A 26,031-nucleotide genomic window follows, 5' to 3' on the forward strand; every position below is an offset into this window, starting at 1 on the left:
AGTTGAACCTAATATTGCTATTGTTAAAGATCTCTTGTCTGATAATATTGATGGGCATGTTATTCATTTCCTTGATGAGACTGCTAGAGTTGCTAAATGCTATGTCTTGAGCTTGCGTTGGTTTTCCCCGAAAAGGAAAGGATGATGCAGCAGAGTAGCGTAAGTATTTCCCTCAGTTTTTCGAGAACCAAGGTATCAATCCAGTAGGAGCTCACGCTCAAGTCCCTCGTACCTGCACAAAGCGATAGCTACTCGCAACCAACGCGATTAGGGGTTGTCAATCCCTTCATGGTCACTTACGAGAGTGAGATCTGATAAATATAATATTTTTGGTATTTTTGGTATAAAGATGCAAAGTAAAAAAGTAAAAGCAAAGTAAAAAGAAAAGCAAGATTAAAGTGATGGAGATTGATATGATGAGAATAGACCCGGGGGCCATAGGTTTCACTAGTGGCTTCTCTCAAGAGCATAAGTATTCTACTGTGGGTGAACAAATTACAGTTGAGCAATTGACAGAATTGAGCATAGTTATGAGAATATCTAGGCATGATCATGTATATAGGCATCACGTCCGTGACAAGTAGATCGAAACGATTCTGCATCTACTACTATTACTCCACTCATCGACCGCTATCCAGCATGCATCTAGAGTATTAAGTTAAAAACGTAGTAACGCCTTAAGCAAGATGACATGATGTAGAGAGATAAATTCATGAAATATGAAATAAACCCCATCTTGTTCTCCTCGATGGCAACGGTACAATACGTGCCTTGCTGCCCCTTCTGTCACTGGGTAAGGACACCGCAAGATCGAACCCAAAGCTAAGCACTTCTCCCATGGCAAGAACTACCAATCTAGTTGGCCAAACCAAACAGATAATTCGAAGAGACTTGCAAAGATAACCAATCATACATAAAAGAATTCAGAGAAGATTCAAATATTATTCATAGATAGGCTTGATCATAAACCCAAAATTCATCGGTCTCAACAAACACACAGCAAAAAGAAGATTACATCGAATAGATCTCCACAAGAGAGGGGGAGAACTTTGTATTGAGATTCAAAGAGAGAGAAGAAGCCATCTAGCTACTAACTATGGATCCGAAGGTCTGAGGTAAACTACTCACACTTCATCGGAGGGGCTAGGATGGTGTAGAAGCCCTCCGTGATGACGGCCCTCTTCCAGCGGAGCTCCGGAACAGGCCCCGAGATGGGATCTCATGGATACAGAAAGTTGCGGCGGTGGAATTAGGTTTTTGGCTCCTGTTCTGATCGTTTGGGGGTACGTGTGTATATATAGGAGGAAGAAGTACGCCGGAGGAGCAACGAGGGGCCCACGAGGCAGGGGGCGCGCCCTAGGGGGGGCGCGGCCCCCACCCTCATGACCGCCTCTTTTGTTCCTTGGAGCAGGGTCCAAGTCTCCTGGATCATGTTCGGTGAGAAAATCACGTTCCCGAAGATTTTATTCCGTTTGGACTCCGTTTGATATTCCGTTTATCTGGAACACTGAAATAGGCAAAAAAACAACAATTCTGGGTTGGGCCTCCGGTTAATAGGTTAGTCCCAAAAATAATATAAAAGTGGGAAATAAAGCCCAATATAGTCCAAAACAGTAGATAATATAGCATGGAGCAATCAAGAATTATTGATACGTTGGAGACGTATCAGGCATCCCCAAGCTTAATTCCTGCTCGTCCTCGAGTAGGTAAATGATAAAAAGAGAATTTTTGATGTGGAGTGCTACTTGGCATAATTTCAATGCAAATCTTCTTAATTGTGGTATGAATATTCAGATTAGAAAGATTCAAGACAAAAGTTTATATTGACATAAAAATAATTATACTTCAAGCATACTAATAAAGCAATTATGCCTTCTCAAAATAACATGGCCAAAGAAAGTTATCCCTACAAAATCATATAGTCTGGCTATGCTCCATCTTCACCACACAAAGTATTCAAATCATGCACAACCCCGATGACAAGCCAAGCAATTGTTTCATACTCTAAATTTTTCAAAACTTTTTCAATCTTCACGCAATACATGAGCGTGAGCCATGGATATAGCACTATAGGTGGAATAGAATGGTGGTTGTGCAGAAGACAAAAAAGGAGGGGAAGATGGTCTCGCATCAACTAGGCGTATCAACGGGCTATGGAGATGCCCATCAATAGATATCAATGTGAGTGAGTAGGGATTGCCATGCAACGGATGCACTAGAGCTATAAATGTATGAAAGCTCAACAAAAGAAACTAGTGGGTGTGCATCCAACTTGCTTGCTCACGAAGACTTAGGGCAATTTGAGGAAGCCCATTATTGGAATATACAAGCCAAGTTCTATAATGTAAAATTCCCACTAGTATATGAAAGTGACAACATATGAGACTCTCTACATGAAGAACATGGTGCTACTTTGAAGCACAATATATGAGACTCGCTATATCACGGTGCTACTTTGAAGCACAAGTGTGGTAAAAGGATAGTAGCATTGCCCCTTTTTATTTATTTTCTTTTTTGGGGGGCCTTCTTTTTTTTCTTTGGCCTTTCTCTTTTTTCCTTTTTTTATTGGGACAATGCTCTATTGAATGATGATCATCACACTTTTATTTATTTACAACTCAATGATTACAACTCGATTCTAAAACAAAGTATGACTCTATATGGATGCCTCCGGCGGTGTACCGGGATATGCAATGAATCAAGAGTGACAAGTATGAAGAAATTATGAACGGTGGCTTTGCCACGAATACTATGTCAACTACATGATCATGCTAAGCAATATGACAATGATGAATGTGTCATGATGAACTAGATGGTGGAAAGTTGCATGGCAATATATCTCGGAATGGCTATAGAAATGCCATAATAGGTAGGTATGGTGGCTGTTTTGAGGAAGGTATATGGTAGGTGTATGATACCGGCGAAAGGTGCGCGGTATTAGAGAGGCTAGCAAAGGTGGAAGGGTGAGAGTGCGTATAATCCATGGACTCAACATTAGTCATAAAGAACTCATATACTTATTGCAAAAATCTAGAAGTTATCAAAGCAAAGTATTACGTGCATGCTCCTAGGGGGATAGATTGGTAGGAAAAGACCATCGCTCGTCCCCGACCGCCACTCATAAGGAAGACAATCAATAAATAAATCATGCTCCGACTTCGTTACATGACGGTTCACCAGACGTGCATGCTACGGGAATCACAAACCTTAACACAAGTATTCTTTAAATTCACAACTACTCAACTAGCATGACTTTAATATTATCACCTCCATATCTCAAAACAATTATCATGCTTCAATCTTTTCTTAGTATTCAACACACTCAAAAGAAAGTTTCACAAATCTTGAATACCAAGCATATTATTATTAAGAAAATTACCATGCTATTAAGAGACTCTCAAAATAATTTAAGTGAAGCTTGAGAGATCAATAGTTTCTTTAAAACAAATCCACCACCGTGCTCTAAAAGATCTAAGTGAAGTACATAGAGCAAAATTATAACACTCAAAAGATATAAGTGAAGCACATAGAGCAAAATTATCTAGATCAAAAGATATAAGTGAAGCACATAGAGCAAAACTACTTAGCTCAAAAGATATAAGTGAATCACATAGAGCAAAACTACTTAGCTCAAAAGATATAAGTGAAGCACATAGAGTATTCTATCAAATTTTAATTCATGTATGGATCTATCAAAAGGTGTGTACAGCAAGGATGATTGTGGCATACTAAGATACAAAGACACAAATAATACAAGACGCTCCAAGCAAAACACATATCATGTTGGTGAATAAAAATATAGCTCCAAGTAAATTACCGATGGAAGTGGACGAAAGAGGGGATGCCTTCCGGGGCATCCCCAAGCTTTGACTTTTTGGTGTCCTTGGATTATATTGGGGGTGCCATGGGCATCCCCAAGCTTAGGCTCTTGCCACTCCTTGTTCCATGATCCATCAAAAGAATTCACCCAAAACTTGAAAACTTCACAACACAAAACTCAAAATAAAAAACTCGTGAGCTCCGTTAGCGAAAGAAAACAAAAGACCACTTCAAGGTATTGTAATGAACTCATTATTTATTTATATTGGTGTTAAACCTATTGTATTCCAACTTCTCTATGAATTATAAACTATTTTACTTGGCACAAACACTAATTAAACACAAAAACACAACCAAAACAGAGGATAAATAATTTATTTCTAAGAAGGAGCAAAAATCAAGGAATAAAAATAAAATTGGGTTGCCTCCCAACAAGCGCTATCATTTAACGCCCCTAGCTAGGCATAAAAGCGAGGATAGATCTAGGTATTGCCATCTTTGGTAGGCAATTCTTCAATTAGGCATCTACCATCTTTAGGAATTTCTTTCTTTTTATTAATTATCAAACTTTTAGGAACAAGATCGAAAAATTCATTTGTAATAAATGGTTCCTTAATGATAGCAAAAAGATTGGGATGGATACTTATAGATTTAAGATCCGCAATTTCCTTACTTGATGGTTCACCCTTATTTTTAGGAACATACATAAGCTTGGCGATTTTAGTAGGATGTAACATCCCAAATTTTCAATTTGTAATGTTATACATTAGGTCATCGTGCATATCATATTTTATTTTGCTTTTGGTTTTGATCCTAGAAAATCCTAAGCAACTCAAGGACCCACGGAGAGAGTTGGGGATTTCGTTATTTACATATTTGAGTTTTCTCAAATTATGTAAACAAGATCATTTGATTTTATTTATTTTATCATCAATTATTTCTATTACAAAAATATGAGAGAGGGAATAAAATGACTTTCCCAAAATATAGAAATATTGAGGATTTAATAAAAAAATCAAATAAGTTTTATTTCGGAGTTTTACGGTATTTTTATTTGAATTTAGGAAAAATGCGCGTTTTTCAAAGTTTTAGTTTGGGCCCAGATAAATGTTCACTTTATCGGGCTTGATTTTAGGAACCCGGCAAAATTTATTTCGTGATTTTTGGAGTCCGTTTAGTATTTCTTTCTATTTTTCTTTCGAGCGGATTTAAAAAAAAGGCGAACCGACTACGGGCCGTATTCGGCCTGGACTCCGCCGGCCTAGGCTATATAAGCCGCCGCCCCGGCCCGAGGAGAGCCCAGCCGCCAGCGCCCGACCTAACCCTAGCCGCCCGCCGCCGACTCGCCGGAGCGCGCGCCTTTCGCGGTTCGCCGCCGCCTCGTTTTCCGTGCAGTTTTTTTAAAAAATAAAAAATAAAATTCTGTTCGTCGTTTTTTCTTTTTTGTCGGATTTTCCGCGGTTATTTTCTGATCGTGATTTCTGATCCGATTTTTCGTTTTAGTATAACTTTTCGCTCGTTTATCGGAATCAGGCGATTCAAGCGCCTGGAGTTTCGTCTCGAAACCCTTTTTCCGAATAATCAACTTAAAAAAGTTTTTGTTACTGTAAAATTTGCCCTAGATCCAGATTATTAGAATGAAGTTGTTTTCTTTCGCCGTTTGATCTCTTTTGCTTCGTTCGATTTGATTCTTTTGCCAAGCAGGGTTCTTAAGTTGAACTTTCTGGTTAGATATTCTATTTGAGTTTTATCTGTGCATTAGATGAGTACTTATTGTATGCTTGTTGTTTGTCTGCGATAGAATACCCGGAGTGCGCCGCCTGTTACGTTGAATCTCTAGGTTACGCGGATCATCAGCAAGGCAAGTAACACTTTGATCATACCTTTTCTACAACCCAGTTTTATTGCATTAGATCAATCCTCACACATTGCATGATTAGGATCTAATTAAATTGTGGGATGGGAAGTAGATGAGGTAGTACCTATTACCTGTTTATTATCAAACCTTTGGGAGTTACTTCTACGTTTGCTTATTATGCCATGCTATGCTAGTAGACGTGGATTGGGTGAGTGAAATCCATGACAGATGTGAGATTGATAATTAATGGTTTATCTAAGGTGGCAACTTAAACACACATCTGGGTGGATTGAGGCACCTGGTTTCCAGGACTTGCCTGTTTTTCTTTTGGACCGCCACCCAAGCTCAAAGGGATCATGAGATTATCCATACTAGAAACTTCCGTGTGCAGCCACAAGCCATTATGGGCTCTGGCATAGTTGACTAAGTTGTGCGAACTCTTATAGTGGTAGACTAGCAGATGTAGGGGTTGTAGGTGGTACGGTCTACCCGATCGTAAGGTGCTAACGCTTCTGAAAGACTATGTCTCGGTCATCCGTCTTCTCAAACACCCTGCAGTGCGAGAAACCAAACGGAGGCGATCGAGTCTTGTGGGGAAAAGTGCGCAAACCTCTGCAGAGTGTAATAAACTAATCATGGTTAGCCGTGTCCCCGGTTATGGACATCTTGAGTATCTAGTACCTGGATTATCATGTGAATCTCAACATGTTACTCTAAATAAATTTTGTGGGATTTTAATGATGTTACTTAATTGGGATTGAGAATGCTGTCAACCATTCTCAATGTTTAACAACCACCATGATAGTAATTAATTTTATTCCTTTGAAGTAGGGAAAAATTGGCTTTACGCAAAAACAGTAACCATAGAGCTTTCCACCAGCCAAATATGCATATAGTATAGCTGTTGCATTTCATTATTCTTTATGTGTTACCTTGCCAGCATATTCCATGTGCTGACCCGTTTTTGGGCTGCAACGTTAATGTTGCAGACTTTTCAAACGACGATTAAGGAGTTTAGGTCGTGGTTCTATACTCAGTGATGCCGTTGGAGTTGATGGACTCACTTATCTTCCAAGCCTTCCGCTGTTATCGTTATTAGATGGCCTTAAGCCATATTTATTGTAATAAGTTCTCTTTTGAGACACTCGATGTAATAAGTGTGTGATTGCTACTCTGCTATAAATCCTCTGAGTACTGTGTGGTGTCAGCATTACTGATCCAGGGATGACACCGGAGCACAGAGATCAGACTGTTTTAGGTCTGGTCGCTACAGAGATGGTATCAGAGCACACGCTGACTGTAGGACACGACCACTAAGATAAAGACCTAGATCACTACTCACTCTCTTCTCTTCTGACTTCTCATCTTTTCTACTCTTTAGGATGGCGGATGCAAGAAACCAGTTCACCCAACCAGATGAAGATACACCCTTTGGAAGCCGCCTGAAGGAAGTCACTAGATACTTGAACATAGGAATACCAAGCTTCACGGGAACCTACAACGCCACTTTACCTGAAGAAGAGCGCTGGATGATTCAAGTTCAAGTTCCAGGAAGGACGTTCATGCCAGTCACTGAGCCCATAGAGTTTTCTTTTGATGCACCAACTTGGAGTCTAGGAAAGAGTATGGCAGCTCACATCGCCATGGGACGCATCGGATAAGTCTACCGCAAGGATCTCAAGGATACTATCTACCAGATTTGTGGGCGCCGAGATGAACACTGGGAGATGATTAGCACCAGGAAAGATAGATCAATTGCAGCTTTTATTCAGGAGTTAAACCAGCACATTCGACGACAGGAGAATCAGATGTGCGCCGACATGATAGATCTGAAGAAGGCTAGGACTAGAATTAAGGAACTAGAGGAAGAACTCAAGGCTACACGCGAAGATTTTGAAGAAGAAATTGAAGTATTGGTGGAGAAGAATGACGATCCGATCAAGAAGATTGGAGTATTTATGGGAGGCCCGACACCAGTAGATGAAGACGAGGAACCCAAGGAGATTAGCCCGAAAGACTACATCATCATCGACGCCACCGACTCGGAACAAGATAGTAGCGATGATGTCTATGTTGATGAAGCAGGAGCAGATATCATGGAGTCTACAACCGTAGAATATTTCTAGTAGACCACCTCATCAGTAGTAGAAGTCCACCATGTAAATATAGCAGTCCGAGCACTTTTGCGATAGTTAGATCGATTGTATGCCTTGTTTGTTTGATTGAAGTGAATTGTGTGCTTTTGCCTCATGTGCATATGGGTAGTGTTTTCCCTTTAGACCCCCTCTATTCTTATACCTCATCTTTTCTAAACCCTCAGATGCCTCCGAGACGTGACCTCGGATTTGCTTTTCCGCCGGAGCTCACCCAGTTGATCCAGCAGCAGAACACCTTGATGCAGTTGCTAGTTCAAAATCAGAATCAGGGGAACAACAACAACAACCCACCACCACCACCACCACCACCTGTTGACCACTTAGCCCGTTTTCTTAGGCTGAATCTGCCGGTGTTTCCAGTAGCACCGAGCCGATAGTAGCAGATGATTGGCTCTGCAAGATAGCTAGGGAGTTGACCACAGCAGGATGCACAGATGTGGAGAAGGTGAAGTTTGCCGCACATCAGTTAGAAGGACCCGCAGCATCTTGGTGGGAGAATTTCACAGCCACCTTCCTAGTCGACACTGTCACATGGGACCAGTTTCAGCAGGCTTTTCGTACTGCCCATGTTCCAGCAGGAGCAATGGCCATGAAGAAGCGTGAGTTTCGTAACTTGTGCCAAGGAGGACGGACAGTTGGCCAGTATGTGGAGGAGTTTAGCAAGCTAGCACGTTATGCCCCAGATGACGTTGCTACAGATGCAGCTAAGCAGGAGAAATTCCTGGAAGGATTGAATGATGAGTTGAGTATGCAGTTGATGGTAGCCACCTTCAACAACTACCAGGAGTTGGTAGATCATGCTCTTATGATTGAAGGGAAGCAGCAGCAAATTGAGAACCGCAAGAGGAAGTATGGACAAGGAAAGTATAATTCAGGAGCTCAGCAGAAGCCTCGTTTTACCCCTAGACTAGGAGGACATTTTCAGCATACCCATGGAGTAGGTAGCTCGCACAATCACAATGGCACCAAGAATGGTAATGGGAATGGAGGAAGTAATGGACAGAACCGCATCACCCCATTGACCCCAGCCAAGAAGGATTTGAGCCACGTCACTTGCTATAAGTGTTCGAAGCCAGGACATTTTGCAAATGAATGTCCTGAAGGCCAAAATGGCAATGGAAGTTCTGGAAAGAAGCCGAACCCTTTCAACAGGGGACAGGTGAACCCCGTTAATGTGGAGGAGGTTGAAGCTCAGCCCGATGCAGTACTAGGTAAGTTTTTGGTTAAGTCATTTACTACACTCGTTGTTTTTGATACTGGTACATCACATTAATACATCTCAAGGGGATTTGTGGATAAGTATAACCTACCAACCCAAGCCCTTAGGTCACCCATGTTAGTAACCTCGCCAGGAGCAGAGTATGTGGCAAGTCTATGGTGTGATCGGTTACCATTAAGGATTGGTAACTATGTTTTTCCCTCAGTCCTAATAGTATTGGAATCTCAAGGATTGGATGTGATATTAGGCATGGATTGGTTATCAAAGTATAAAGGGAATATTGAGTGTGCTAGTAAGACAATTTTGCTTACCACACCAGAAGGGAGAAGGATCAAGTATGTATCTCGGCATGTACCAAAGAGGACCCAAGTAAACTGCCTAACAGGAGTTGTGCAGGAGGAAGTACCAGCGGTAAAGGATTTTCCTGATGTATTTCCCGAAGAGTTTCCAGGCATGCCACCGGATAGAGACATTGAGTTTTTGATTGAGCTTTTACTAGGCACTGGGCCAATATCGAAGAGACCATATAGGATGCCAGCAAAAGATTTGGTGGAAATTAAGAAGCAGATTAAGGAGTTACTGGATAAGGGATATATTCGCCCAAGTTCTTCGCCTTGGGGATCACCAGTACTTTTAGTGGAGAAGAAGGATGGATCGTTAAGGATGGTTTTTGATTATCGAGGATTGAACGAAGTAACGATCAAGAACAAGTACCCACTACCAATGATCAACAATCTGTTTGATCGGTTGCAAGGAGCTAAAGTGTTTTCCAAGATCGATTTGCGATCAGGATACCACCAGTTGAAGATTCGAGAACAGGATATATCTAAGACAGCTTTTACCATCAGGTATGGGCTGTATGAGTATACCGTTATGTCATTTGGACTGACTAACGCGCCTGCCTATTTTATGAACATGATGAACAAAGTGTTTATGGAGTTTTTGGATAAGTTCGTCGTAGTGTTCATTGATGATATCCTGGTTTATTCGAAGAATGAAGAGGAGCATAAGGAGCATTTGCGTTTGGTACTTGGAAAGCTCAGAGAACACCAATTGTACGCCAAGTTCAGCAAATGTGAATTTTGGTTGAAGGAAGTAGGATTCCTCGGACACGTTATATCTGGAGAAGGTATAGCAGTAGATCCCGCTAAAGTTGAAACTGTGACCAAGTGGGAAGCACCAACAACAGTTGGAGAGATCCGGAGTTTTCTTGGACTCGCAAGATACTACCGGAGATTTATTGAGAATTTCTCAAAGATTGCGAAACCTATGACGGAGTTGCTAAAGAAGGATACTAAGTTCAAATGGACTGAGGAGTGTGAGGCTAGTTTCCAGGAGTTGAAGAAACGTTTGGTTACCTCACCAGTGTTGATTTTGCCAGATCAAACCAAGGATTATGAGGTGTATTGCGACGCTTCACGTCGAGGACTTGGAGCAGTGCTTATGCAGGAAGGGAGAGTTGTTTCGTATGCTTCATGACAACTGAAGCCTCACGAATTGAATTATGCCACGCATGATTTGGAGTTAGCAGCCGTAGTGCATGCGATGAAGACATGGAGACATTTCCTCATTGGAAACCATTGTGAGGTGTACACGGATCATAAGAGTTTGAAGTACATTTTCACGCAGAAGGAGTTGAATCTCAGACAAAGGAGATGGTTGGAGCTCATCAAGGATTATGACATGAAATTACATTACCATCCCGGAAAAGCTAATGTAGTAGCTGATGCATTGAGCCGTAAGAGCCATGTCAATACGTTAATGACGGGAGAAATACCCAAGGAGTTAGCAGAAAACCTTCGTGAACTATGTTTGGAAATAGTTCCGAGAGGCTATGTAGCATCATTGGAGATTCAGTCAACATTGATGGATAGAATCAAAGAAGCTCAGAAAACTGACAAAGAGATTGCCGCTATAAAGGAGAAACTGAACAACGGAAAAGCTAAAGAATTTCGTGAGGATGAGCACAACACCCTATGGTTTGAGGACCGTGTTTATGTACCCAATAACCCGGAGATCAGGAAGTTGATTTTGCAAGAGGCACATGAATCACCGTATTCGATTCACCCAGGAAATACCAAGATGTATTTGGATTTGAAGGATATTTTCTGGTGGACCGGAATGAAGAAGGATATTGCGGAGTATGTAGCAGTTTGTGATGTATGTCAGAGAGTAAAGGCAGAGCATCAGAAGCCAGCAGGATTGTTGCAACCATTGCCGATACCCGAATGGAAGTGGGATAAGTTAGGCATGGATTTTATCACGGGATTACCAAGGACTCGTTCAGGCTATGACTCGATTTGGGTCGTAGTTGATCGATTGACGAAGGTAGCTCATTTCATCCCAGTAAAGACCACTTACACCAGTGCTAAGTTGGCAAAGATAAACATGACCAGGATCGTATGTTTGCATGGAGTTCCGAGGAGTATCGTATCAGATAGAGGAACCCAGTTTACCTCAAAGTTCTGGAAGCAGTTGCATGAGACTTTGGGTACTAGGCTAGAATTTAGTACAGCTTTTCACCCGCAGACAGATGGACAGACCGAGAGAGTCAATCAGATTTTGGAGGATATACTGAGAGCTTGTGCGCTAGATTATGGATCTAATTGGGACGATAATTTGCCATATGCGGAGTTTTCTTACAATAATAGCTATCAGACCAGTTTGAAGATGGCACCTTTCGAAGCTTTGTACGGAAGGAGGTGCAGGACACCGTTGTCATGGGACGAAGTTGGAGACCGCCAGTTGTTTGGACCAGATCTGATTAAAGAGTCTGAACAGAAGGTGAAGTTGATTCGCGATAGGCTCAAGGTAGCCCAGTCCAGGCAAAAGAGCTACGCAGATTCTAAATGCAAGGAGACAGTTTACGAAGTTGGAGACAGAGTTTATCTTCGAGTATCCCCACTTCGAGAGATTAAGCGTTTTGGAGTTAAGGGGAAGTTAGCGCCACGATCTGTAGGACCATATCGAGTTTTGGAGCGTATGGGAGAAGTGGCCTACACGTTGAAATTGCCAGAAGGATTGGCCGGAGTGCATGATGTGTTTCACGTTTCTCAGTTGAAGAAGTGTCACGCGGAGATGACTGACATACCCTTGAGAGACACAGTGCCATTAGAAGCAATTCAGTTGGATAACAATTTGACCTATGAGGAGAAACCAGTCAAGATTCTCGAGTTTGCCAGCTGAGTTACTCCCAGCAAGGTTATCAAGTTTTGCAAAGTTCAGTGGAGCCACCACACAGAGGATGAAGCCACTTGGGAGCGAGAGGAAGATTTTCTCAAAGACCACCCTCACCTAATTTCTAGGCAACCCGAATCTCGAGGGCGAGATTCATCTTAAGGGGGGTAGGTTTGTAACATCCCAAATTTTCAATTTGGAATGTTATACATTAGGTCATCATGCATATCATATTTTATTTTGCTTTTGGTTTTGATGCTAGAAAATCCTAAGCAACTCAAGGACCCACGGAGAGAGTTGGGGATTTCGTTATTTACATATTTGAGTTTTCTCAAATTATGTAAACAAGATCATTTGATTTTATTTATTTTATCATCAATTATTTCTATTACAAAAATATGAGAGAGGGAATAAAATGACTTTCCCAAAATATAGAAATATTGAGGATTTAATAAAAAAATCAAATAAGATTTATTTCGGAGTTTTTCGGTATTTTTATTTTGAATTTAGGAAAAATGCGCGTTTTTCAAAGTTGTAGTTTGGGCCCAGATAAATGTTCACTTTATCGGGCTTGATTTTAGGAACCCACCAAAATTATTTCGTGATTTTTGGAGTCCGTTTAGTATTTCTTTTTTATTTTTCTTCCGAGCGGATTTAAAAAAAAACGCGAACCGACTACGGGCCTTATTCGGCCTGGACTCCGCCGGCCTAGGCTATATAAAGCCGCCGCCCCGGCCCGAGGAGAGCCCAGCCGCCAGCGCCCGACCTAACCCGCCAGCCCGCCGCCGCCGCCGCCGGAGCGCGCGCCTTTCGAGGTTCGCCGCCGCCTCGTTTTCCGTGCAGTTTTTTAAAAAAAAATTCTGTTCGTCGTTTTTCTTTTTCGTCGGATTTTCCGCGGTTATTTTCTGATCGCGATTTCTGATCCGATTTTCGTTTTAGTATAACTTTTCGCTCGTTTATCGGAATCAGGCGATTCAAGCGCCTGGAGTTTCGTCTCGAAACCCTCTTTCCGAATAATCAACTTAAACAAGTTTTTGCTACTGTAAAATTTGCCCTAGATCCAGATTACTAGAACGAAGTTGTTTTCTTTCGCCGTTTGTTCTCTTTTGCTTCGTTCGATTTGATTCTTTTGCCAACCAGGGTTCTTAAGTTGAACTTTCTGGTTAGATCTTCTATTTGAGTTTTACCTGTGCATTAGATGAGTACTTATTGTATGCTTGTTTGTTTGTCTGCGATAGAATACCCGGAGTGCGCCGCCTGTTACGTTGAATCTCTAGGTTTCGCGGATCATCAGCAAGGCAAGTAACACTTTGATCATACCTTTTCTACAACCCAGTTTTATTGCATTAGATCAATCCTCACACATTGCATGATTAGGATCTAATTAAATTGTGGGATGGGAAGTAGATGAGGTAGTACCTATTACCTGTTTATTATCAAACCTTTGGGAGTTACTTCTACGTTTGCTTATTATGCCATGCTATGCTAGTAGACGTGGATTGGGTGAGTGAAATCCATGACAGATGTGAGATTATAATTAATGGTTTATCTAAGGTGGCAACTTAAACACACATCTGGGTGGATTGAGGCACCTGGTTTCCAGGACTTGCCTGTTTTTCTTTTGGACCGCCACCCAGGCTCAAAGGGATCATGAGATTATTCATACTAGAAACTTCCGTGTGCAGCCACAAGCCATTATGGGCTCTGGCATAGTTGACTAAGTTGTGCGAACTCTTACAGTGGTAGACTAGCAGATGTAGGGTGTAGGTGGTACGGTCTACCCGATCGTAAGGTGCTAGCGCTTCTGAAAGACTATGTCTCGGTCATCCGTCTTCTCAAACACCCTGCAGTGCGAGAAACCAAACGGAGGCGATCGAGTCTTGTGGGGAAAAGTGCGCAAACCTCTGCAGAGTGTAACAAACTAATCATGGTTAGCCGTGTCCCCGGTTATGGACATCTTGAGTATCTAGTACCTGGATTATCATGTGAATCTCAACATGTTACTAAATTAATTTTGTTGGTTTAATGATGATTACTTAATTGGGATTGAGAATGCTGTCAACCATTCTCAATGTTTAACAACCACCATGATAGTAATTAAATTTATTCCTTTGAAGTAGGGAAAAATTGGCTTTACGCAAAACTGTAACCATAGAGCTTTCCACCAGCCAAATATGCATATAGTATAAGCTGTTTCATTCCATTACTTCTCTATGTGTTACCTTGCCAGCATATTCCATGTGCTGACCCATTTTCGGGCTGCAACGTTAATGTTGCGGACTTTTCAGACGACGATTAAGGAGTTTAGGTCGTGGTTCTATACTCAGTGATGCCGTTGGAGTTGATGGACTCACTTATCTTCCAAGCCTTCCGCTGTTATCGTTATTAGATGGCCTTAAGCCATATTTATTGTAATAAGTTCTCTTTTGAGGCACTCGATGTAATAAGTGTGTGATTGCTACTCTGCTATAAATCCTCCGAGTACTGTGTGGTGTCAGCATTACTGATCCAGGGATGACACCGGAGCACAGAGATCAGACTGTTTGAGGTCTGGTCGCTACATAGGAGGACTAGGAGTATTCTTTACGGAAGAAAAAGCGGTTCCCAAGTTTGTAATGATACCCTCAAGTTTATCAATTCTAGTAGAATCTAAGTTTATTTTCTCATTAACTACGGGTTGCTTATCCTTAAATTTTTTCAAAGTCATTCCTACCTTAGATCCATATTGAGTAATTTGATTGTGGATCTTTTTATCTAGATTTTCAATTAATTCAATAGTAGCAACTTTATTTTCAATAATTTCAAGTCTTTGCATAACATGCTCCAAAGTTAACATGGTTCCATTAACCAAAAGAGGTGGTGAGCCTAATAAATCTAACATAGCATTATAAGAATCAAAAGTATGGCTACCCAAGAAGTCCCCTCCGATAATGGTATAGAGGATATATCTATACCAAGGATTAACACCTACATAAAAATTGCGAAGAAGAACTAAGGTAGATTGCTTCCTGGTAGATCTATTTTGAGCATTGCAAATTCTATACCAAGCATCTTTTAGATTTTCTCCCTCCCTTTGTTTAAAATTTAGAACTTCACTCTCAGGAGACAATGGAGAAGATACGAGACTAGACATGACGACAAGCAAACGCGAGCAAACAAAAGGCAAATAGAGAGGGAGGATAGGGAGAGAGAGAGAGAGAGGGCGAATAAAACGGCAAGGGTAAATTGGGGGGAGAGGAAAACTAGAGGCAAATGGCAAATAATGCAATGCGAGAGATAGGGATTGTGATGGGTACTTGGTATGTTGACTTTTTGCGTAGACTCCCCGGCAACGGCGCCAGAAATCCTTCTTGCTACGTCTTGAGCTTGCATTGGTTTTCCCCGAAGAGGAAGGGATGATGCAGCAGAGTAGCGTAAGTATTTCCCTCAGTTTTTGAGAACCAAGGTATCAATCCAGTAGGAGCCCACGCTCAAGTCCCTCGTACCTGCACAAAGCGATAGCTACTCGCAACCAACGCGATTAGGGGTTGTCAATCCCTTCACGGTCACTTACGAGAGTGAGATTTGATAGATATAATATTTTTGGTATTTTTGGTATAAAGATGCAAAGTAAAAAGTAAAAGCAAAGTAAAAAAGCAAAGCAAGATTAAAGTGATGGAGATTCATATGATGAGAATAGACCCAGGGGCCATAGGTTTCACCAGTGGCTTCTCTCAAGAGCATAAGTATTCTACGGTGGGTGAACAAATTATTGTTGAGCAATTGACATAATTGAGCATAGTTATGAAAATATCTAGGCATGATCATGTATATAGGCATCATGTCCATGACAAGTAGATCGAAACGATTCTGCATCTACTACTATTACTCCACTCATCGACCGCTATCCAGCATGCATCTAGAGTATTAAGTTAAAAATAGAGTAACGCCTTAAGCAAGATGACATGATGTAGAGAGATAAATTCATGCAATATGAAATAAACCCATCTTTTTATCCTCGATGGCAACGATACAATACGTGCCTTGCTGCCCCTTCTGTCACTGGGTAACGACACCGCAAGATCGAACCCAGAGCTAAGCACTTCTCCCATGGCAAGAACTACCAATCTAGTTGGCCAAACCAAACAGATAATTCGAAGAGACTTGCAAAGATAACCAATCATACATAAAAGAATTCAGAGAAGATTCAAATATTATTCATAGATAGGCTTGATCATAAACCCAAAATTCATCGGTCTCAACAAACACACAGCAAAAAGAAGATTACATCGAATAGATCTCCACAAGAGAGGGGGAGAACTTTGTATTGAGATTCAAAGAGAGAGAAGAAGCCATCTAGCTACTAACTATGGATCCGAAGGTCTGAGGTAAACTACTCACACTTCATCGGAGGGGCTAGGATGGTGTAGAAGCCCTCCGTGATGACGGCCCTCTTCCGGCGGAGCTCCGGAACAGGCCCCGAGATGGGATCTCGTGGATACAGAAAGTTGCGGCGGTGGAATTAGGTTTTTGGCTCCTGTTCTGATCGTTTGGGGGTACGTGTGTATATATAGGAGGAAGAAGTATGCCGGAGGAGCAACGAGGGGCCCATGGGGAAGGGGGCGCGCCCTAGGGGGGCGCCCCCACCCTCGTGACCACCTCTTTTGTTCCTTGGAGCAGGGTCCAAGTCTCCTGGATCACATTCGGTGAGAAAATCACGTTCCCCAAGATTTTATTCCGTTTGGACTCCGTTTGATATTCCGTTTATCTGAAACACTGAAATAGGCAAAAACAGCAATTCTGGGCTGGGCCTCCGGTTAATAGGTTAGTCCCAAAAATAATATAAAAGTGGAAAATAAAGCCCAATATAGTCCAAAACAGTAGATAATATAGCATGGAGCAATCAAAAATTATAGACACGTTGGAGACGTATCAAGCGGAGAGCGGCCGCGACGCGCTGCTGCAGCATGTCGCTGAGCTGTTGGACGCCGCATCCAGGGGTACGCCGCCTTTCTGCTCCCCACCTACACCTCAAGTTGTGGCCAGATTGCATGGCAGGCCCCGTCACGCTCGCATGCTCACCGGCGCACTAGAAGGGTTCAACGACGTCCGAGGGCCCCGTTCGCCCGGCCGCGCCTACGCTTCCCCCGGGTGGCGCGGGCCTGGGCGACCCCTTGCGTGGCCATACTGGGTTGGCACCCTACAACCATCAGGGGGCGCGCAGGGCTCGGCGGCGCAAAGCGCAGGGCACCTAGGCGAGGGTTCCGGAGCTGAGACTTCGGAAGCCTATGTGCCCTACATGGTGGACCAGGAGTACACACTGGAGGATGGCCCCATCTCGTTTCTCGAGCCGGGCTGGGAAGATGAGATGCTGGAAGTTGAGGCTTTCCACGAGCCGCCCAGGAGCCTCACCGACCCCGCCAACGACAACAATTACAGGGTACCACTGATATCTCAGGAGCAGGCTTACGCTAACCATGGGTCGCAGGTGGACCAGGCCACAGCGGCAGACGGGGACCCCAGGGCGGCAACCCCGCTCCAACCGAGGGTAGCGCACTGGGGGCCACGTGGGAGAGGTCTGGAGCTAGGCCCTTCCCCGCGCCGCACGGAGCAAGGTGCTGCCTAGAGATAGGTCCTCTACTGGGGAGGCACCGGCGATCCTTTCCCCCTGGCAGAGGGCCTGTGGTCGTTGAGGGCGCCGCTAGCATCCCCCTTGCACCTTGGCACCATCCTGGTTTCTGGATGCCCCAACGGTGGTCGGGGGTGGCGCAGGGCGGGGCCCTTGTGTGGCGATATGAAGCAAGGCTCACGCCTATGAAGGTCTCCGCCCGTGACACTCTCACATAATAATGAGTGGGGCTGTACGCGCCCCGGAGTCTCCAGAGAGCCTCCCTCGGGCCTCGGGGGCTCCCACCCATGTCCTAGTGGAAGCACCATGCTCCGCACTGGCCGTCGACACCGTCCCCCAATGACTATGCTCACAGCCAGTGAAAGCACTTAGCTCCGCGCTGGTGAGAAGACAAGAAGACTAGCTAGGTGCCGAACGCGGCCATTTTCTTTTACTCCCCCTGTTTTCTGTAGCTCGATTCGTCGCTGCCCTTTTTGGATTGAACTCAGAGTCTTTTCTGCCTTCAAGCGTGGGGGGTTCTTCTCTTATTGTGTCAATTTCTTGCGTTTCAGTTGCGTGCTTTGGCGCCTGCCGATCCTCCCCCTTGCGAGCGCCTCGCCATCGGGGGCTGGGCATGGTGTGAGCACAACAATCGTGCTCGGGAAAACCTGGGTGGTCACAGGCCGCCGCCGCACGCACGCCTTGCCATAGTCTGGCATCCGCTCCTCGTGAGGCTCTCGTGGGCGAGATGGCAGCGCCCTCGGGAGGTCGAAACCTCACGAGCCTAGAAGGAGCTCCTCTCAGGAGAAGGGTGCATCAACAACCCCGAGGACCGCACAAGGCCTGCCAGGACCAAGGTAAATCACAATAGCAACTCAGTCGAGGGGCTCGCAAAAACACGTTCCAAGCCCAGCATAAAGGAAAATGAAAAATATCAATTTACATGCACAAGGGGCTGCCCCTCCAAAATGCTCTCACGTCCTGAGGGGTCGCGCCCAAGTCTCTGTGTGCCGGTCCGAGCGAAGGAACGCGGGCTCAGTCAGACATCTCGCTCGCAACGTCGTCTTGGTCGCTCTCGTGCGCGTTGTTGGCGCTGTCACTGGAGTCATCTTCGCCGTCGTCGACTGCACTGTCTTCATCTGCCGCGAACACCACCACGTCATTTTCGGTGCTGAACGCCCTGACCAGGGCGTCCACGTGATTATACACCCAGTGCACCAGGTTCTCACGAATAACCCCGGGCACTGGGGAAATGATGGCATCGAAGTCGAAATGGGGGTCGTGGTCCTGGAGGAGGCTGAAGACACGGGAGAATGCGCGCCCAAGGAGGACCCGGTTCCTCTCTTCGACAAGCTCGCAAGCCCTCGCGGCCCGGTCCTCCAGGCGGGTCACGATCTTGGTGAAGAAGCGGAGATGGCTGGCGTAGTCCTCCACGCGGGGATGAGGGACGTTCTCCTCGCAGATAGAGCCCAATGCTCGGTTGGCCCTCACTCTGATATTTTGGAGCATGTTGGCGTGCTCGTGCTACAACGTCTGGAGGCGGCACGCCTCCTCCCTGTTTTGCTGCGCGAGGGACGCGGCGCCGTCGATCTGCTATTGGAGTGAGAGCAGATCCTCACAAGCCTCGGCCAGGTCGGCCTGGACAGAGGTCAGGGCCTCCGAAGCGGCCTTCTCGTGCCATTCCGCCTCGTCCAACCTTTCCCTGAGGGCGGTGGTTCTGCCATCAGCTTCGGCCTTGAACAACTTTGACTTCATATCATACTTGTTGACAAGGTTCGCGTGAGCTTCCGCTACTCTCTGATCAACCTCCTCCTGGATCTTGGCTTCGCGCAATGGCGGTGACTTCGGCCATGGCCACCCAGTGCTCCCTCGTTTCTAGCCACTTGAGCTCGAGGCTGCACTCCGAGGCTTCTAGCGCCAGCGCTTCCTCAAGCTTCAGGATCTCCTTCTCTTCGAGGGGCTCTCCCCTCATCAAGGCCAAGACGGTCCGGCACGCCTCGATCTGCTCTTCCAGAGCAGCACTCAAGGCCTGGAGCTCGTGCCCCCGCTTCTCGGTGTTCTCTCAGCGGTGGTCGGCCTCCTTCGCTTCCTCCTGGGCCCGAGCGCTGGCCTCGCGAGAGGCTGCGAGTTTCGCTGTGGCCTTTGCCTTGTCATGCCCGAGCTAAAGCTACCCAAGGTTGATGGCAACCTTCAATTGGCGCCACTCCCGAGCCAGGCGAAGGTCCTCCGTCTCGAGTCGAGCGTCAACCGCTACGAGCTCTCCTCCAAGGTGGCTCAGCATGCTCAGCGCCTTCTGCAAGAGCTCGTGGTGCATGATGCCACGACCACGTGCAAGCTCCATTGCGCGGCCAAATCCATCCTCCGCGCCTGAGGTCGCCGGGGAAGTTCGAGCTGGCCTGCTTGTCCTCGGTGAGGGGCACGAGGCTGGCGCCTTCTCCGCCGCCTCGCGGGCCCCGGCAAAGGTGCTAGATGACGTGGCCTCACCACCTGAAGACGAGGCCGGTGCTGGGGACGCCCAGCTGCTAGCGATGATCAATGGAGGAGCCCTTGGCACGCCGGCTGCGCCCCCGGCCAGAGCGCAAAGAAGTGACGCCAAGAAGGACAAGTCAAGGCTCCAGGTAGACGCATCCGCCTCCGAAGCAGGCCTCGGGCCCCGTGCGGCGGTCTACAGAGCTCAAGGTCAATGGCGAGCCCACGGTCGGTGAGGGCCGCACCTCAAGGGATTTCGTAGTCTCAGCCGAGGGAAACTTGAAGATTGTTGGTCATAAAAGGATGCAGCACTCAAGGAATCGCGCATATGAGGTACTTACTCATCTTTGGCAATGTATTTCCTCTGCTTCAGCGGCCGGTATGCGCCTCCATTGCAGCTTGGAGACACCTTCCTCTCGCGGAGTGCCTCAAAATTCAGGCGGAGTTGCCCAAAGCCCTGGGCGTGGCCACCGTCGCCTTGGGCAGTTGGTGAGGTTCCTGAGGGGGCTGCCTCGGGAGCACCCATCTGCATCGGCCCCACGACCTCCACCTCAGGACGACCCGCCGGAGCCTCGCGAGCCTTCACCCCAGGGGCCTCCGATCACGTCGGCCCTCCTGCTACTGCTTCGGGAAGGCTCGCCCAAGCCTCAGAAGCCGCAGCCTCAGGGGCCTTGACTGGTGTCATTTCCTCGGTGGCCATCTTGCTGGCGCTTGATGGTGCTCGCCCCCCTGCACCAGCTTCCGGGGCGAGCACTGATGTGACTGCAGGCAGGGGGACATGAAGACGGGGCTTTCGCACGGCCCCTTGAGGCTGCCTGGGCGCAGTCCCCATTCGTCGAAGGGGGCATCTACTTCATGAACTCCACCTTGTTCGAGCAGCAGTACAGAAGGCAGCCTTTCTCTGGCAGATCAGCTGGCGCTGGGTCACCCGTCAGGAGCTCGAGCAATGTGTGTCGCGCCTCGGGAGGAAGAGCAGGAGCATGAAGCCTCATGGGGTCCCCGTAACCGAAGAAGGCCCACATCGGCCGGGAGTGGTGCTAAAGTGGAGCAATGTGACACCGGATGAACTCCTTCACCACCATCAGCGCTGTCACCCCAAGATCCTTCAGCCTGGCCAGCCGACACCAGACATGGGCAAGCCGCCGGTCGGCAAGATTCGCGTGCCCCCAGCCGAAGCTTGGGGCAGCCGGAATCCGCGGGAGCAGCAGCAGCAGGGGCTAAGCACACCAACATCCACAAACACCCACCGCCTCCGAAAACCTTCCACGACCGGCGAGAGCTCGAAGTCGATCCCCGAGCCGGCCGTCGCCGCAACGGCCTAAACGGATATGCACCCCGAGCGCTGGAGAGCATCCGTCAGGTGCAAAGAGAAAAAGTGGCGAAGCAAGGACATGGAAGGGGCAATGCCCACCATGGCTTCGCAGACAAAGGTGAAGGCGGCAAGGAGGATGATGGATTGGGGGTCGAGGTGCAACACATTGATCTGATAATGCGAAAGCACAACATTGAACAAATCGGAGAAGGGAGGGATCAAGCCAGCCCAGAGGGTGTGGAGATGGATGGGGATCTCAGTGGCCGTCCAGTCAATCGAGGCGCAGGAAGCAGGCCAAGCCACCGTCGCCCCCACTCACTGGAATCGGAGGCAAGCGCTGGGCGATCCTTGTCCATCGCTTCCTGGATTAGCACCACCGACCGCTCGATGGCGGGCTCAAAGACCGGCGGCATGGGGGCCGAGGTATGGGACTTCTTCTTCCCTTTCTTCTTTTGGCTTGGCGTCATGGCAGCGAGGAAGTTTGGTGTCGGATCAGACTGGGGGGAAGGGTCCGCTACTTTCTAGAAGGCGGGGGAACTGTGAAACGCGCTGCCAGTAATGGAGGCGGAGCTGTGTAGACAACGGCGGCCGCCTAGCCAGGCGGAAACCGAGGCTGCATGGGAAAGTGGAGACGCCCATGTCCCATCAGTCGCCACGCATCGATCAAGGCCGCAGACGGATGGGGCCGCGGCGCTCCACACTTGCCCATTGGTTTCGCCTCGAAGCCAAGTCCAAGCGCGCCTTCGTCTCGGGGGCTACTATCGGCGTCCTGGGAACGAGGATACCCAGGCCTGCCTGCCTGCGGCCCACGACGGGGGTCCACCAGTGGCTTGGTATGGTCCATCATCTGCAGCGACAACTCAAGACCCTCGCGAGGTGTGATACGTCTCCGTCGTATCTACTTTTCCAAACACTTTTGCCCTTGTTTTAGACTCTAACATCTATGATTTGAATGGAACTAACCCGGACTGACGCTGTTTTCAGCAGAACTGCCATGGTGTTGTTTTATGTGCAGAAAATAATATTCTCGGAATGACCTGAAACTCCACGGAACATCTTAGAAAAAATAATAAAATCCTCGCCAAAGATGAAGACCAGGGGGCCCACACCCTGTCCACGAGGTGGGGGGCCCCCCCTAGGCGCCCCTACCTCGTGGCCCCCTAGATGCCCTCCGATGCCAACTCCAACTCTATATATTTGCTTTTGGAGAGAAAAAATCAGGGAAGAAATTATTGCGTTTTATTACGATACGGAAACGCCGCCAAGCCCTAAAACCTCTTGGGAGGGCTGATCGGGAGTCCGTTCGGGGCTCCGGAGAGGGGGATTCATCGTCGTCGTCATCATCAACCATCCTCCATCACCAATTTCATGATGCTCACCGCCGTGCGTGAGTAATTCCATCGTAGGCTTGCTGGACGGTGATGGGTTGGATGAGATTTATCATGTAATCGAGTTAGTTTTGTTAGGGTTTGATCCCTAGTATCCACTATGTTCTGAGATTGATGTTGCTATGACTTTGCTATGCTTAATGCTTGTCACTAGGGCCCGAGTGCCATGATTTCAGATCTGAACCTATTATTTTTTCATGAATATATGTGAGTTCCTAATCCTATCTTGCAAGTCTATAGTCACCTACTATGTGTTATGATCCGGCAACCCCGAAGTGACAATAATCGGGACCACTCCCGGTGATGACCATAGTTTGAGGAGTTCATGTATTCACTATGTGCTAATGCTTTGTTCCGGTTCTCTATTAAAAGGAGGCCTTAATATCCCTTAGTTTCCGATAGGACCCCACTGCCACGGGAGGGTAGGACAAAAGATGTCATGCAAGTTCTTTTCCATAAGCACGTATGACTATATACGGAATACATGCCTACATTACATTGATGAATTGCAGCTAGTTCTATGTCACCTTATGTTATGACTGATACATGATGAACCGCATCCGGCATAATTATCCATCACTGATCCGGTGCCTACGAGTTTTCCATATACTGGTTCTCGCTTATTTACTTTCTCGCTGCTACTGTTACAATCACTACAAAATACCAAAAACATTACTTTTGCTGTCTTTACTTTTGTTGCTGCTACCACCACTATCATATTACTTTGCTACTAAACACTTTGCTGCAGATACTAAGTTTCCAGGTGTGGTTGAATTGACAACTTAGCTGCTAATACTTGAGAATATTCTTTGGCTCCCCTTGTGTCAAATCAATAAATTTGGGTTGAATAATCTACCCTCGAAAGCTGTTGCGATCCCCTATACTTGTGGGTTATCAAGGGGCCAAACCTCACGAGGCGGACGATGCCAAGACCTCCCGGGGGGCAGCCTCACTAGGCTGGCTCCCGAGGAGCGGATATATCTATGCAAGGGGCACCTCGTGAGGTTCACGTGATGTGAGCCATGATGACCAAGGCCAGGCGGGCGCCAACAGGCGCAGCGTACCAGTTTCCTCTTTAGTGCTAAAGAGGCAGGCGTAGGCGAGGAGTCCCGAGGCATCAGGCAGAGGTTTCCTTATTGGTGCAACAAGACCAAGGCCAGTAGGACGGCAGGACGGAGGTCATCGCGGAGCCCACAGATGCGTCACCACCAGAGTCTTTGGCAGGCGAAGACCACCTTTTGTTAGGATAGCTTGTACTGGTTGTCCCCCTTCAAACTTGGCCATTGTGGGATCCCTTCCTGCCTAACATTTGGGAAGAGGACCAGGGCATCTATAAATAGGGCTAGCCACCACCGTAGCAAAGGGAGATCATTCATACCATCCTCGCACACACCAGCTCAGCAAGCTCAAGAACACCTCTCCTCAGGAGGCAGTTCATCCATTGTACTGGTTCATCCTTAGCCCACGAGGCAATCCACACCACACTAGAGTAGGGTATTACACCACAATGGTGGCCCAAACTAGTATAAGCCTCTGTGTCCCGTGTTCCTTGGGTTCGTCAAGCTCGGCCTTGAGATCGTTGTGCGAGCGAACTAGGGAGGGAGAGAGATTACTTCGTGTGCACCCTAGTGTTCGAACCTCAAGGGTTAGCCGGAACCCAGAATCCGACAGTTCACATGGCAAAGTATGAATCGGAAACTTCATTGAAAACTAACAAACTATGATCTTAGTCATTGAAGCAATTGCAATTTATCATAATATCAGAAAGAGTCAATATAAGAGCTTTTCAGCAAGTCCACATACTCAACTATCATTTAATCTTTCACAATTGCTAATACTCACGCGATACTTATGGGTACAAAGTTTCAATTGGACATAGAGAAAGATAGGGGATTATAGTTTTGCCTCCCAACCTTTTACCTCAAGGGTAATGTCACCAATAATACTTTATGATAACCTACATCCGAGTGGATATATATATCCGGATCTCTCCAACATGTAGTGCTTGCCGAAGGAAAAAGTGTAAAAGGGAAAGGTGGTGATCACCATGACTCTTGTATAAGGGTAGAAGATAAAAGTAAAAGATAGGCCCTTCGCAGAGGGAAGTAGAGGTTGTCATGAGCTTTTATGGTTGGATGCACAAAATCTTAATGCAAACGAACGTCACTTTATATTGCCGCTTGTGATAAGGAACTTTATTATGCAGTCTGTCGCTTTTATTTCTTCCATATCACAAGTTCGTCTAAATCTTATTTTCTTCACACTAATACATCATACATATTTAGAGAGCAATTTTTATTGCTTGCACCGGTGGCAACTTACTTGAAGGATCTTACTCAATCCATAGGTAGGTATGGTGGACTTTCATGACTCTCATTCCAAAAACATGCTCCGTGAAGTTCCAGGACTTTTGGAGTTGTGCAGAATAGGTCTCTAATATTTGCTCCTTTTCTAGCCCAGAATTCTAGATGCCGACATTCTCCCTCTTCATGTAAACCTTATAAAATAAGAGAGAATAGGCATAAATATTGTGATATAATGTGTAATAGCAACCCATAATGCAATAAATATCAATATAAAAGCATGATGCAAAATAGACGTATCAATCACGTCCGTGTCAAGTAGACCGAAACGATTCTGCATCTACTACTATTACTCCACACATCGACCGCTATCCAGCATGCATCTAGAGTATTAAGTTCATAACGATCAGAGTAATGCATTAAGTAAGATGAAATGATGTAGAGGAATTAACTCAAGCAATATGATGACAACCCCATCTTTTTATCCTCAATGGCAACAATACAATACATGCCTTGCTGCCCCTACTATCACTGGGAAAGGACACCGCAAGATTGAACCCAAAGCTAAGCACTTCTCCCATTGCAAGAAAAACCAATCTAGTTGGCCAAAACAAACCGATAGTTTGAAGAGAATTACAAAGATATCAAATCATTCATAAAAGAATTCAGAGGAGATTCGGATAATATTCATAGATAAGCTAATCATAAATCCACAATTCAACAGATCTCGGCAAACACACCAC

Source organism: Triticum urartu, chromosome 3 (genome assembly GCF_003073215.2).
Source record: "Triticum urartu cultivar G1812 chromosome 3, Tu2.1, whole genome shotgun sequence".
In the NCBI taxonomy this organism is placed as follows: Eukaryota; Viridiplantae; Streptophyta; class Magnoliopsida; order Poales; family Poaceae; genus Triticum; species Triticum urartu.